This window comes from Camelus bactrianus, chromosome 6 (assembly GCF_048773025.1).
Source record: "Camelus bactrianus isolate YW-2024 breed Bactrian camel chromosome 6, ASM4877302v1, whole genome shotgun sequence".
NCBI lineage: Eukaryota > Metazoa > Chordata > Mammalia > Artiodactyla > Camelidae > Camelus > Camelus bactrianus.
The window spans coordinates 36043342-36056628 of NC_133544.1; positions in this window are offsets into that span (position 1 = coordinate 36043342).

A 13287-nucleotide genomic window follows, 5' to 3' on the forward strand; every position below is an offset into this window, starting at 1 on the left:
TTGTTAGGGGAGCAAAATGCCAACTCTGAGGCCGACCACAAATTATGAGACCTATAGGAAAGAGTGGGATATATACTACACTCAGGATTGCAGTCTTCTAGTGAAACTAAACAGTTATCATGAGTAGCTGGTTCTCAAGGTTGGCCTCTGAAGGTTTCAATTCCAGTGGAACAATAAAGGCTGCTGCAGTGGAATGCATCCCAGGATGCCATTCAAGTAGAATATAATGGACATAGAATTTTAAAAATATGGTAGCATCGGAGGCAATATTGGGTAGAAATAGATGTGATTCTTAGTTATCAGCCGAAGTATGTAGTTCCCGAAGCATCTTATGTTGGTAGAACTTGTTGAGGAACTGTAGGGTTATTGATGTAGCACTGAGGTTGCTCCCTGAGGAGATTCCTTCTTTGCTAGGGGTTTCATTACACCAGTGCTAGTTTTTTCCACTCCCTGTCTTCACTGGGGGCTTATAGATGGCATAGTGGCTTGCCTGCCCAAATTCAAAGAGGGAGACAAAGCTGGAGTCAGGTTAGCTAAGGGCATCAGTTTAAGATAGTGCCTAAGAAGGCCACCAAGTTTGAGGAAAATTATAAGGACACATGACCTGGCATTTAAGGGGCATTGAATCAGCATCAATCAGTAGGCAGAGTAATCTGGACAGAATCTCAACTATCCTCTTAGGTAGCCCAAATGGACTGCCTATTCAGACCTTCCTTAAACTCCTTATCTAGAATGGTTTTATTCCAGTCCAAACTGAGTAAGCTCACTAAAGTGAGCAATCAAGCCCAAGATTAAGCTATGGCTTTGCTATTGCCACCAAAGCTTCCAGACCTAGCCATCGCCTCTAGACATCTTCAAAATCTACCCCAATTAAACTGTGGATTCCCTATAATAGCCAAGAAGGAGAATGTATTTATTATCACTGGAAATTTTACTCCCTTCCTGGAGAGGTGATTTATGAGGAAGCCCAAATTTCAAGACATCTGTGCGAAAGTCTACAGGTCAAAGATTTTAGCTAAAACTAAAGCCATGCTGAGAGGTTGGAGAGAGTCTTCTGTTTCTTTTAAATTTATTTGGAAGGCTGAGGGGGGCAAATTATAGAAGAAACAAGAGAAAAAGGCAATAGACTTCAGTCTTCAAAATATTTAGGAATGCTATGGCCTTCCACATGGCCCTGGGCTGGGGACAGTATTCCTCTATGTGTCTTGGGGGTTAATGGGCAGAGTAGGCAGGGACTGACGGAACCTTAGAGGTTAACTTCAGGGCCTGCAGGTGCCACAGCTGTACAAAGGCCTTATCCCATGGGTGACAGATGTAGAGAACAGAAAGCCAGGGAGTGGGGAGCTAGTGACTCTAATTCATCTAGGAAGTGAGTGGAGACTTGCAAGTTGAAAAGAGGCTGAAGTGAAACTAGGGAAGACCGAGTCCCCAGAAGCGAAGCCATATCTGAGGGAAGGACCAGGACAAGCAGGGATTGGAAGCTGAAGTCTCAGCCACTTCATCTCCAGAAGGAAAATGTGCTCAAACCCAGGACCCAGGATATATAGCATCTGGAGGTGTGTGGTGGAGACCCTGGGCAGATATCTCAGGCTTCCTAGGGAGTAGTGTGCCTTGAAGGAGATGACCCTGCTTCGTCTAAAGGATCCCTAGTATGTCTTCTAATGGGACTCCTAACACTTCATTCATTTATTCAACCATAATGTATTAAGTATCTACTCTGTCCTAGTCACTTCTGTAAAATGTGCATATAAATCAATGAGAAGAAAGCTGTCTCAAGAGCTCAATGATTACTTCTTCAACACAGCATATAGGAAGAAGTTCTTTTTTATAGGACCGGAATAACTCTTAGTCAACATGTAGTCACAGTGCTCTTTCACAGCAGCATTCCTGGCAGCAGGCCCAGCTGGTGGGCCCAGCACTGCTGTTTCTTAGCATTTCGTCACCAAGCAGGGGCATCATTGCCTGTGGCTCTATGTCCTTTGATTTCTATGGCATTTTTTCAGCTTGAAATTATTTCACTTTTTTGTTCATGTCAGAGCAGCTACTTAAAATTTTGCAGCTGTTTGTGCTTTATGTATATCCTGCTCAGTGCATTGTTAAAGGCACCCATATTTCTAGGATAATTTAGTTTTCATAAGCCCAATTTTCTACAGCTGTGTGAAAATGTATTCCATTAATGGCAATTGGAATGCTGGCATTGTCAATTAGGCTTTGGGTAAACCAGTAGTTATTACTGGATCAAAACAGTCTTGAAGAGACTCTAAAAATTTTCCCTTTAGAATAATTTAGGACCATTTATTGAGTGCTGACTATATGTCAGACATTGCGCTGAATGCAAAATAATAGATAGTATTTATTAAGAACTCACTGTACACCAGACACTATGTTACATCCTTTATGTTATCATGTCACTCAATCTTCACAACTGTCCTGTGGAGAAATACTATTATTCCAATTTTGCAGACAAGGAAGCTGAGGCACAGAGAGTAGGTTGCTTAAGGTCTCACAGCTTGAACACAGCCCAGCCAGTATCCAAATTCAAGCAGCATGACTAGAGCTCATGCTCTTAACCCTAAACGTATGACCCACCTCCTGTAACTCTCACAGTAGTCCTATGAGGTCTACATTATGACCTCACTTTTATAGGTTGTTATTATTATTACAGATATTAGAAACTGAGGCTTCGGGGGAGTTCAGTTATTTCCCTGAGTTGAGTAGGTCAGATAGTCACAATTTGGACCCAGAAAGTCTGATGCTGTAATACCCTTCTGCTCTTTCTTGCTATACCATACTGCTAGTAAGCAATGCAATCGATATTCAAATCCTGCCTGACTTCAGAATCCCTAACTAGTCCACTACTATCTGTCTGGAAAATCTGTCTCACATGGTTTTTGTTTGTTTATTTGTCTGTTTTGGTTAATGATTTGTACTAAGTAAGGTAACTATTGTGGCCATTTAACATTCAGCTCCACTGGAGTTATTTAAGAACTTTTAGAACTAAAATATCATATAATGCTTTGATGAAAGTTCAAGTTGATTATTTATTTGCCAATATTGCCTTCTAGAGAAAGATGATAATAGAATGTCTTTGATAAAGAGTTGTCAGAAAGCTCTTTGATAATATTGGAATTCTTCATTTGAAGAATTAGAGTCTAGCAGATCCGAGAAAAAAATGTATTATAAAATTATTATAGAAGTCAATTGGGAAAAGCTTACATGCAGTCTTTCTTCTTCTGAAACACTGGTGTTAACACCTTCATGCTTTGCAGATGACTCTACCCTACCCTTAACTGTCTGACATCAACCTTCCTCATCTCCAGTGCAAATTTTTTCTCAATCTTTATCTCCTTGTATTCTCTTTTCTTTCTATATCTGAAAAACAATTAATTTTTCTATATTCTAAATTTAATCCTTGCCCTCAAGGGCCTGTACCAGGTGTGGGGTCCTATGGAGAGACTAGATTGGGTAGGGTTTTTTCCTCAATTGAATGGGAGCTGGCAAAACTCTAAGGGTGAGTGTAAGTGGTAGACCAAGAAGGAGGCTAATATGTATCAGAGTTAAGTATCAAGCATCCACTGCAAGGAGAGTCTTCAAGTCTCCCGGGAAGCGGTCAGGATCCAACAAAGGCAGGGCAGACCGGAAAGTGATGCTCTGGTGTGTCCGGGTGAAAATAGTTTAGCACATAGGCAAGGACGGAGATGGGGAGTAGGTAGTTGCTTCTGTAGGGCCGATGGGTATAGTAGGTGAGGAGAACCAGGTTCTGATTCCATCTTAATCCCCTGGCTCCATCAGTTATTTCCTTTCTTTCTTGAATCTACAGTTGTTCCCTCTCTGTTTTAACCTCCCCCTTAGCCTATGTATTTTTCCTAAAAACCCACACTTTCCTTTAATCCCTTTACTTCTTTAAGCAAATATCACCGTTCTTCTTCCTCCCTCCCAGTGGCCAAATTCAATGGCCAATTCAGTCATCATCATCAGACTCCCAGTGGGATTAAACATTGTTGAAGGCACCTACACTTGAAACTCCTCCCTTGGCTGCGCTCCCTCCATTTCCCTGGATATTCTTTCTTCCTTTCTCTCTCTCTTTCTCTCTCTCTTTCTCTCTCTCTTTCTCTCTCTCTTTCTCTCTTTCTCCCTTTCTTTCTCCCTTTCTTTCTCCCTTTCTTTCTTTCTTTCTTTCTTTCTTTCTTTCTTTCTTTCTTTCTTTCTTTCTTTCTTTCTTTCTTTCTTTCTTTCTTTCTTTCTTTCTTCTTTGAACTCTAAAATAAATATGTATTTCTTAAGGATATGCTCTTGGCCAGCTTCTCAGCTCTCTACTTACTCTCTCCCCTGGCAGACTCATCCCACCTTATGACTTGGATTATTCTCTCTACCTGGGTAAATTCTGAATCCCAGTCACCAGCTTTGACCTTGACCTCCTTTTCATATTTCTAGTAGCCAGCTGGATACCTTCCCCTACGTATCTCATCTGCACATTAAATTCTGCATGGCCAGACATTACCTAGTTATTCTACAACTAGCTTCTCTTCCTGTGTCTTTAAAATTTCTATTAATGACATTTATGAATTTTCTGTCCCCCAAATTCCAGAGCTTTGGGTCAATCTTTACTCTTCCTATATTCAGTTGGGTACCAAATTCAGTTGATTAAAATATTTCTAATAATTGTCCCCCCATTTATATTATTATTTTCTCTTTCTCAGTGTTCTTCATTGAAACAACTACAGTAGTCTGCTAGCTACCCGCCTTACCATTTATTTTCTTCCCCTCAAATCCATTTTAATTGATGCCAGATAATATCTATTATATGTCTCATTACAACTGTCATCTGCAAAAAAATCCAAACATTCTAACCTAGCATTCCAGGTGCTTCAAAATCTGAGCCCAACCAATTTTTCCATTTTTATTTTCCACTTTGCCCACCCTTTGCTCTAGAAAAATGGACTTACTCTTTTCTATGAGTGCCCTATAATTTTTCTCTTCAGGGCCCTTGCTGTTCCTTAGACTAGAGTGATCTCTATTCATCACCTCCTCATGTACAAACCCTACAACTTCCAAAGCCTAGCTCAAATACTTCTCTTCTCATAGAGCTTTCCTTGATATCTTCAGATGGCAGTAATTTTTGTATCTTCTGATTTGCCATAACACTTTATCTGAGCCCTTTTCCTAGTGATTATCGCCTTCTATTTTGTATTTTGATTATTCACAGGGATATTTCATTATCTCCGTGGTTTGATTAAAAATATCCTGAAAAGTTGATTCATCTTTTTATTCCCAAAGTGCCATGTATGAATATTTGAACAACTCATCAAATATTCCATGTACTTCTTTATATTTCTGAGTATCTTTTGCCATTAGACTTGGGGCATATGACTAGTTCTGATCAATATTCTATAAGAAGTGATATGTGACACTTTCACTAGGAGGTATTTTGGAACAGATGAGAATTCTACACTCTTTATCCCCTTTTCGTCTTCTGTGATAATTTACAAGGCAGTGTGTTTCAAATGGTCTAGTGGCAAGTTGATAGAGTTTCTATAAGCCGAAGTCCCTGATTGATTAGGTAAATCAGAGCTCCTTCTGAACTGTACTAGATGTAGATCTAAGTAAGAGTTCTCTGGTGTTAAGCCATTGAAATTTCAGAGTTAATATGTTACTATAGTGTAGCCTATCCCAACCTGACAAACAGAGGAAGTATTCAGTAAATTTATGAATGAACAAATGGAGAGGATATCTACCGAATAAATTGTGTTGCTGGAACTATTCAAGAAGCTTGATCCATAATCTGTAGGATGTCCCAGTTGTGTGATTGTCTGCACAAAAAGGACAATATAATCAAATTGCAAGCAGTCCACCATCTGATTATATTCCTCCTACTAATATCTTAAAAACCCATTACCTTAAAAATTCATTTGGTGCTTTACTATGTATGTAGTTTCTTTTTTCTTCTTCTTCTTTTTTTTTTTTTTTTGAGTAATAGAATTTGAAGTAAGGCATTAGAGCTGCATTGCTCATTAAAGGGTATATGTGGGGTCTTCTTTTTTTTTCTTTTTCTTTTTTTTTAATTTTTTATTTATTTATAATAATTTTACAATGTTGTGTCAAATTCCAGTGTAGAGCCCAATTTTTCAATTATACATGAACATATACATATATTCATTGTCACATTTTTTTCTCTGTGAGCTACCATAAGATCTTGTGTGTATTTCCTTGTGCTATACAGTATAAACTTGTTTATCTATTCTACAATTTTGAAATCTATGTGGGGTTTTCTTGATGCAGTCAAATCCTCATCTTCCTCTGGCTTACTGACAGCCTGTAGTGCTCCTTACATGAGTTGATCCTTGATGCTTAAGATAACCTCACATGTATAATGTATAAGCAAAATTTAGTAGTGTCTAAAGGATTCTGGCTGATTACCTTAGAGATCTTTAACATAACTTCTTTTTTTCTTAGAGAATGCAGAAAACATGAAACTATTTAAGGAAGAAAACATTTTCATAATCATAGAGATAACTTTTGTTACAATATTGTAATCTGCAAGGATTGTTGAGCATGCTCATAATTTGCTAAAATGTATGCAGCCCTGGGGAAGTTAAGCATCATCTGACTCTTAAGGGCTTGCAATTGCAGTCCTGCAGGCTGTCCTCCCTGGGCAGTGTGAAGTGCTGGCTTTAGTCTCTTCCTCTTATCAAAATCTAGTCTCAGCTTAGTAAAGCTGTCTGATAATTTACAATAAGATATTAATACTCTGAATAATGAGTTACATTTTGGGGGGGATACTACCATTTACAGCAACACTGACCAGCTAAATTTACAAAGTCAAAATGTTGAATTTCCAACAGTAATGACAGGCTAGAGTAGGAGCAACATTTGGCAGGAATATCTTTCTAAAGTCTTCAAAGTGAGGTTGCAAAGGAAGTCATGATTCTGTTGAAGAATAACATTATTCCAGAGTATCATCTAGATGTTTCTGCAGAGGAGTTATTCCTCTACATAAGATAGTTGGTATATTGGTTTTAAAACAGAAAGCTAACCCCTTGACTGATGTTCTACAATGCTAATGAAGCCTGCTCCCAAGAGACAAAGTCCAACTTTCTCTTTTTTTACTTATTTCTTCAAGTGAAGTAAAGCAGACCCAAAGTGTTTCTGTCTCTTTACCGACTATGTATAGGTATCCTGGACCATCTTCATACTTAAGACTTTTGTTTGGAAATTTCTACTATCATTAGGACCTTCACTTAGGTTTTTATTCCCCCAGTTATGATAGGCTTATCTTGATTTATCACTGTCTCCCTATAACCAAATAGAGCTCACTGGGGTAGATGACCATTGACTTAAGACAGTTCATAAGTGCATACAAGCCATAGCGCTTGTGTGGCCCTATTTATGACACCAGTGGTCAAACTTGTATTATGATGTATATGGAATTATAAACATACCCTGGCTCTGAGTCCTTCTACTTCAATATATCTCTTAACTCCCTTGACAATCTAATGTAAACTTAAGCTTCTGCCAAGTACTGTTTCAGGTCCCCACTTACAACGGAGTTCTGCCTCTTCCCTAAATGTGATGGAAAGGCAGCTTTATGGATAAAGAGCTCTGAGGAAGGAGAGAAAGAAGACAATTTCTCCTGAGACCAGCCTAACCCCAAAGAAACCCAGGGACATGGGATTTCCTAATGTATTTGTCAGGCCCAAAGATGAGGCCATGTCACCTCACAAGACTACAGACTCTTGGAAGATGATATGACCCTCTTTCCCAAGAGAGGTTGGAGCCATAGAATAAGGCCAGAGCCCCTTCAATTGGAACTAACCCCATAAAATATGAGTCAACCCCTAATTTGGGGTCACAGTGATTGCAGCCTAAAGTTAAAACTGATTCTTGGTTAATGCTCATATTGAGCTGTCCAGGGTTCTGACTTTGGCATGGGACATCAGTACCTTACCAATCTTTGGTCTTGATGTGGTGATTTTGCTTTAAATTCTGAATACTTTGGATGTAGGTTGTGATCACTCATCTTGACTATTTTTGTAGTTTACTTTGAGCTCTGTTGGTCTAGGGTCTTGTTAATGACATACTGTGTACAAACTGAAAAATTGATTGTACTGTGTCTGGACTTTTTTTTTTTACATTTTTTTATTGAGTTGTAGTCATTTTACAATGTTGTGTCAAATTCTAGTGTTTAGCACATTTTTTTTTTTTTTTGCTGTGAGCTACCACAAGATCTTGTATATATTTCCCTGTGCTATACAGTATAATCTTGTTTATCTATTCTGCATATGCCTGTCAGTATCTACAAATTTTGAAATCCTGGTCTGTCCCTTCCCACCCCTCCACCCCCTTGGCAACCACAAGTTTGTATTCTATGTCTATGAGTCTGTTTCTGTTTTGTATTTATGTTCTTTTTTTGGTTTTGTTTTTGTTTTTAGATTCCACATATGAGCGATCTCATATAGTATTTTTCTTTCTCTTTCTGGCTTACTTCACTTAGAATGACATTCTCCAGGGACACCCATGTTGCTGCAAATGGCGTTATATTGTCATTTTTATGGCTGAATAGTATTCCATTGTATAAATATACCACATCTTCTTTATCCAGTCATCTGTTGATGGACATTTAGGCTGTTTCCATGTCTTGGCTACTGTAAATAGTGCTTCTATGAACATTAGGGTGCAGGTGTCTTTTTGAAGTAGGGTTCCTTCTGGATATATGCCCAGGAGTGGGATTACTGAGTTATATGGTAAGTCTATTCCTAGTCCTTTGAGGAATCTCCATACTGTTTTCCACACTGGCTGCACCAAACTGCATTCCCACCAGCAGTGTAGGAGGGTTCCCTTTTCTCACATCCTCTCCAGCATTTATTGTTTGTGGACTTTTGAATGATAGCCATTCTGACTGGTGTGATACCTCATTGCAGTTTTGATTTGCATTTCTCTGATAATTAGTGATATTGAGATTTTTTTCATGTGCCTATTGGCCATTTGTATGTCTTCATTGGAGAATTGCTTATTTAAGTCTTCTGGACATTTTTGGATTGCATTGTTTGTTTTTTTTGTTGTTGTTGTTATTAAGTTGTATGAGCTGTTTATATGTTCTAGAAATTAAACCTTTGTCAGTCTCATCATTTGCAAATATTTTCTAGGTTGTAATTTTGTTTTGCTTATGGTTTCTTTTGCTGTGCAAAAAGTTCTAAGTTTAACTATGTCCCATTTGTTTATTTTTGCTTTTATTTCTATTGCCTGGGGAGACTGCCCTAGGAGAACATGCTAAGATTTATGTCAGAAAATGTGTTGCCTATGTTTTCTTTTACGAGGTTTACAGTGTCTTGTCTTATACTTAAGTCTTAAAGCCATTTTCAGTTTATTTTTGTGTAAAGTGTGAAGGAGTGTTCTAACTAGCCATGTGATTTTGAAGAAGTCTCTGAAGATTTTTCAGAACCTTGGTTTTCTCATAATCCCTGAATAATAAAACTTGAGAAGAAAAAAAAACCCTGCAACATAAATGACAAAAATATGATACAAAGAGCATTCTAAAATATTTGAAAAAAATTATGAGATTGGAAAAGTAAACATGGGACACAAAAGGCAATTCACAAAATAAAGAAGATAAATTACTCACATGATATATAAAAATTGACTGAAAATGGACCAAAGACCTAAATACAAGACCTGAAACTATAAAACTCTTAGAAGAAAACATAGCTGTAAATCTGTTCACCTTGGATTAGGCAATGATTTCTTAGGTATGACACCAAAATCACAAGCAACAAAAGATAAAACAGATGAATTGAACATCATAAAAATTAAACAATTTTGTCCTGCAAAGGACACCACCAAGAAAGTGAAAAGACAATCCACAGAATGGGAGAAAAATATTTGCAAATCATGTATTTGATAGAAGACTTGTATCTAGAATATATAAAGAACTTTTACATCTCAATATTAAAAGAAAAATAACCCAATTTAAAAATGGGCATAGCATCAGAATAGACATTTCTCCAAAGAAGATACACAAATAGCATATCTCATAATTTTTTTCACCTGAAAAGATGAAAGCACTGAACACCATCAATTATCAGGGAAATGCAAATCAAAACCACAATGTGATACTACTTCACAGCCATTAGAATGGCCATAATGAAAAAGACAGATAACTAGTGTTGGCAATGATGTGAAGAAATTGAAACCCTCATACACTACTGGTGAGATTTTTTTAATGCGGCAGTTGATTTGGAAAACAGTATGACAGTTCCTCATATAATTAAACACAGTCCACATATGGCCCAGCAATTCTAATCCTAGGTATATACTCATACCCAAGATAAAAGAAACCATCCTACAAAAAACTTATACACAAACATTTATACTAGCATTATTGATTTACTTAATATTTTATTTATTTATTATTGTATTATTTAATTATTTTGGCCAGGGGTCAGGGAGGTAGTTACCTTTATTTGTTTTTAGAGGAGGTACTGGGAATTGAACCCAGGACCTCAGGCATGTTAAGCACATGCTCTACCACTTGAGCTATACCCTCCCTTATAATAGTACTATTTATAATAACCCAAAGTAGAAACAACCTAAATGTCTAACAACACATGAATGGATGAACAAATTGTGGTATATGCACACAATGCAGTATTATTCAATCCAATAAAAGGAATGGAGTACTGATATATGTTATAACATGGATGAACCTTGAAAGTCTTATGATAAGGGAAAGAAGGGCACAGTCACAAAAGGGCACATATGGTTTGAGTCCATTCATATGAAGTGTCCAGAATAGGCAAATTTATGGAGTAAGAAAGTACATTAGTGATTGCCAAGGACTGGATGTGAGGTTGTGGGGGTAGAGAGTGACTGCTAATGGGGTTTCTTTTTGAAGTGATGAAAATGTTTTAAAATTGATTGTGGTGATGATTGCCCAACCATGTGAATACACTTAAAACCATTGAAATATAAACTTTAAATAGTACTGTATGAAAGTATATCTCAATAAAGCTGTTATTTTAAAAAGAAATACAAATTATCAAGAAGCACATGAAAAAACTCCAAATTCATTGATCATCAAATAAGTAAAAAATCTAAAATTACTATGATACCATATCTCTTATCAATTTTTGGAAATTAAAAGCCAGTGTGTGTGTGTGTGTGTGTGTGTGTGTGTGTGTGTGTTTATTAAATGAGATCTGTTTGTAAACTGCAAAGAACTATTCAAAGATAATACACCTTTATCATGTAAACATTTCAGTTTGCTTTTCAAGCTCAGAATTCTTAAAAGATGTTTTGTGAGTTCAAAGCATGGAGAATTCACATTATATAGGTCTCCTAATTCATGTTTTTGCCCAAAGGAATTTAAAAAAAAATCTCTGTAATTTTACTCAAATGTGCAAATTAAGTAAGAAAAACAGAACTGGGTTCAATGAAAAGCGATCAACTGTCTTCTTCCCACCCCTACTGGAGCACATTTAGAAGCATCTATGTTTTATTCCCTGGGTTGGCAGATAAGTAACAGCAGCCATTCCCTATGGAGAGAAGGAGCCTGGTGTGTTCCAAATGTGCTGTGCAATGTTTGTGAATGCTGTAGTGGTCTCCTGGAGAAAACACAGCTGTCTCGGGCACGAGCCTGTAACCTCTATAAATTAGTCTCAATCTAAACATCCTTTCACTGCAGTAGGAATTGGAGAACTCTTCCATATCAAATTCAAGAGCTTCTACATATTGTGGAAGAATGAAAACCATGTTACAAAATGAGCTGGATGCTCCACAAATTAAGCCTTGAACCAATCCCACACACATTGATTTCAGAGAAATTTGAGGCTCCAGTGTGAGTCTCATCTTGAGCCAAACTCTTATCTTACTGTTGGTGGAGTGTTTTCACACTTGCATTCTCTCCTGAAAAGGTTCAAAAGTAGGGTCGTGGCTTGGTGCTGTAAGCTTTTAAATAAACCAGAGAGGGCAGATACTTGGCATGTGCTGCCATGCCCCTTTCACTTGCCTGAATGTAGCTATTGCTTATCTTTCTAGACTACTGTTTCCCTGAATCTGAATGTGATCTAAGACTGTTTCTCAACAGAATGCCCCAGGCATTCAGTACTAATTTTATCAATGAGCTCTATTTGCTATTCCTGACATATGAAATATGTGTGTGTGCCTACATGTGTGTTCTACCCAACTACATACAAGAACCTTTGAAGTATATTTATCTTTATGTGAGGTTTGTTTTTCAGAATATAGGAACTACTAATAGAAAGGTCAATAGTCACTCAGTATAGGGAATCATTCCTTCTCTAATTTGTTTTGAATGCCTGAAGTGGTTACTGTTGACTCTTGGGTCTTAACAAATATAAATACCCAGGCAGAGCTCCTACTCTTATCAGCCATTTTCTGGAAAAATTTGCCATGTGCTATTATATCTTAATTAATAATATGCATTGCCTATGTCAACTTATTTAGTATTCCCCCAAATCCTTTGCAGAAAGTACTATTAAAATATCCAGATAACATTTGAGGAAACTGAGGCACAGAATGGTTAAGGAACTTTCATACTGAGGCTGAAAAAGATTTCACCTTGATTAAAGTGTTACTTGTGGGGATCTTTCTACATGTCCCCACACTCCTTTGCCCATAATATAAGGTTTGGTCTAAGTTAAGAAGCTAGTGTTAAATAAATGCTCCTCACCAGATTCCTTCTTTTGAAAAAAATGAACAAAACTTCTTTTCCAAGAAACAATAGCTTAAGACAAAACCTGACAGTTTCTTTGTCTCAACTCTTCTTGCTATGAATCCTTTAAAAGTGCCAACCCCGTTTTTCTTTGTCTCAGAAGCATTTTAGAGCAACTTATAACTTAAAGCAACAATGCAAGCCCTGGAATTCCATTGCTGACTCTGTGTTATGCCCATACATCTCAAATTAGTCAGGCCTTGTCAGTTCACAGGGGCGCAAATGTAAAATAAATAATACTGATAGACATTGGCAATTTTAAAGCATAGCATAAAACCTGAAAGTTTCTTCACCCAAATAGATAATTATTTGTCCACGTCCAGTGATAGAACCTAATGAATAAATACAGTTTTAAAAACTGCTAAAACTAAACAGTGTGAACACCTCTTTTCAAGAGAGTAAATTAGAATCATTTATCAAAATGGAATTTCAATTAAATGGGAAATGAAAATGAAAATTTTCAATCAAAATGGAAAATTTCAATCTTCTCTAACAAGTCCAAATATCCTTAACTGGCTATTTCTTCCAGACATTCTTAATTAGAATATTGATCAGTATCT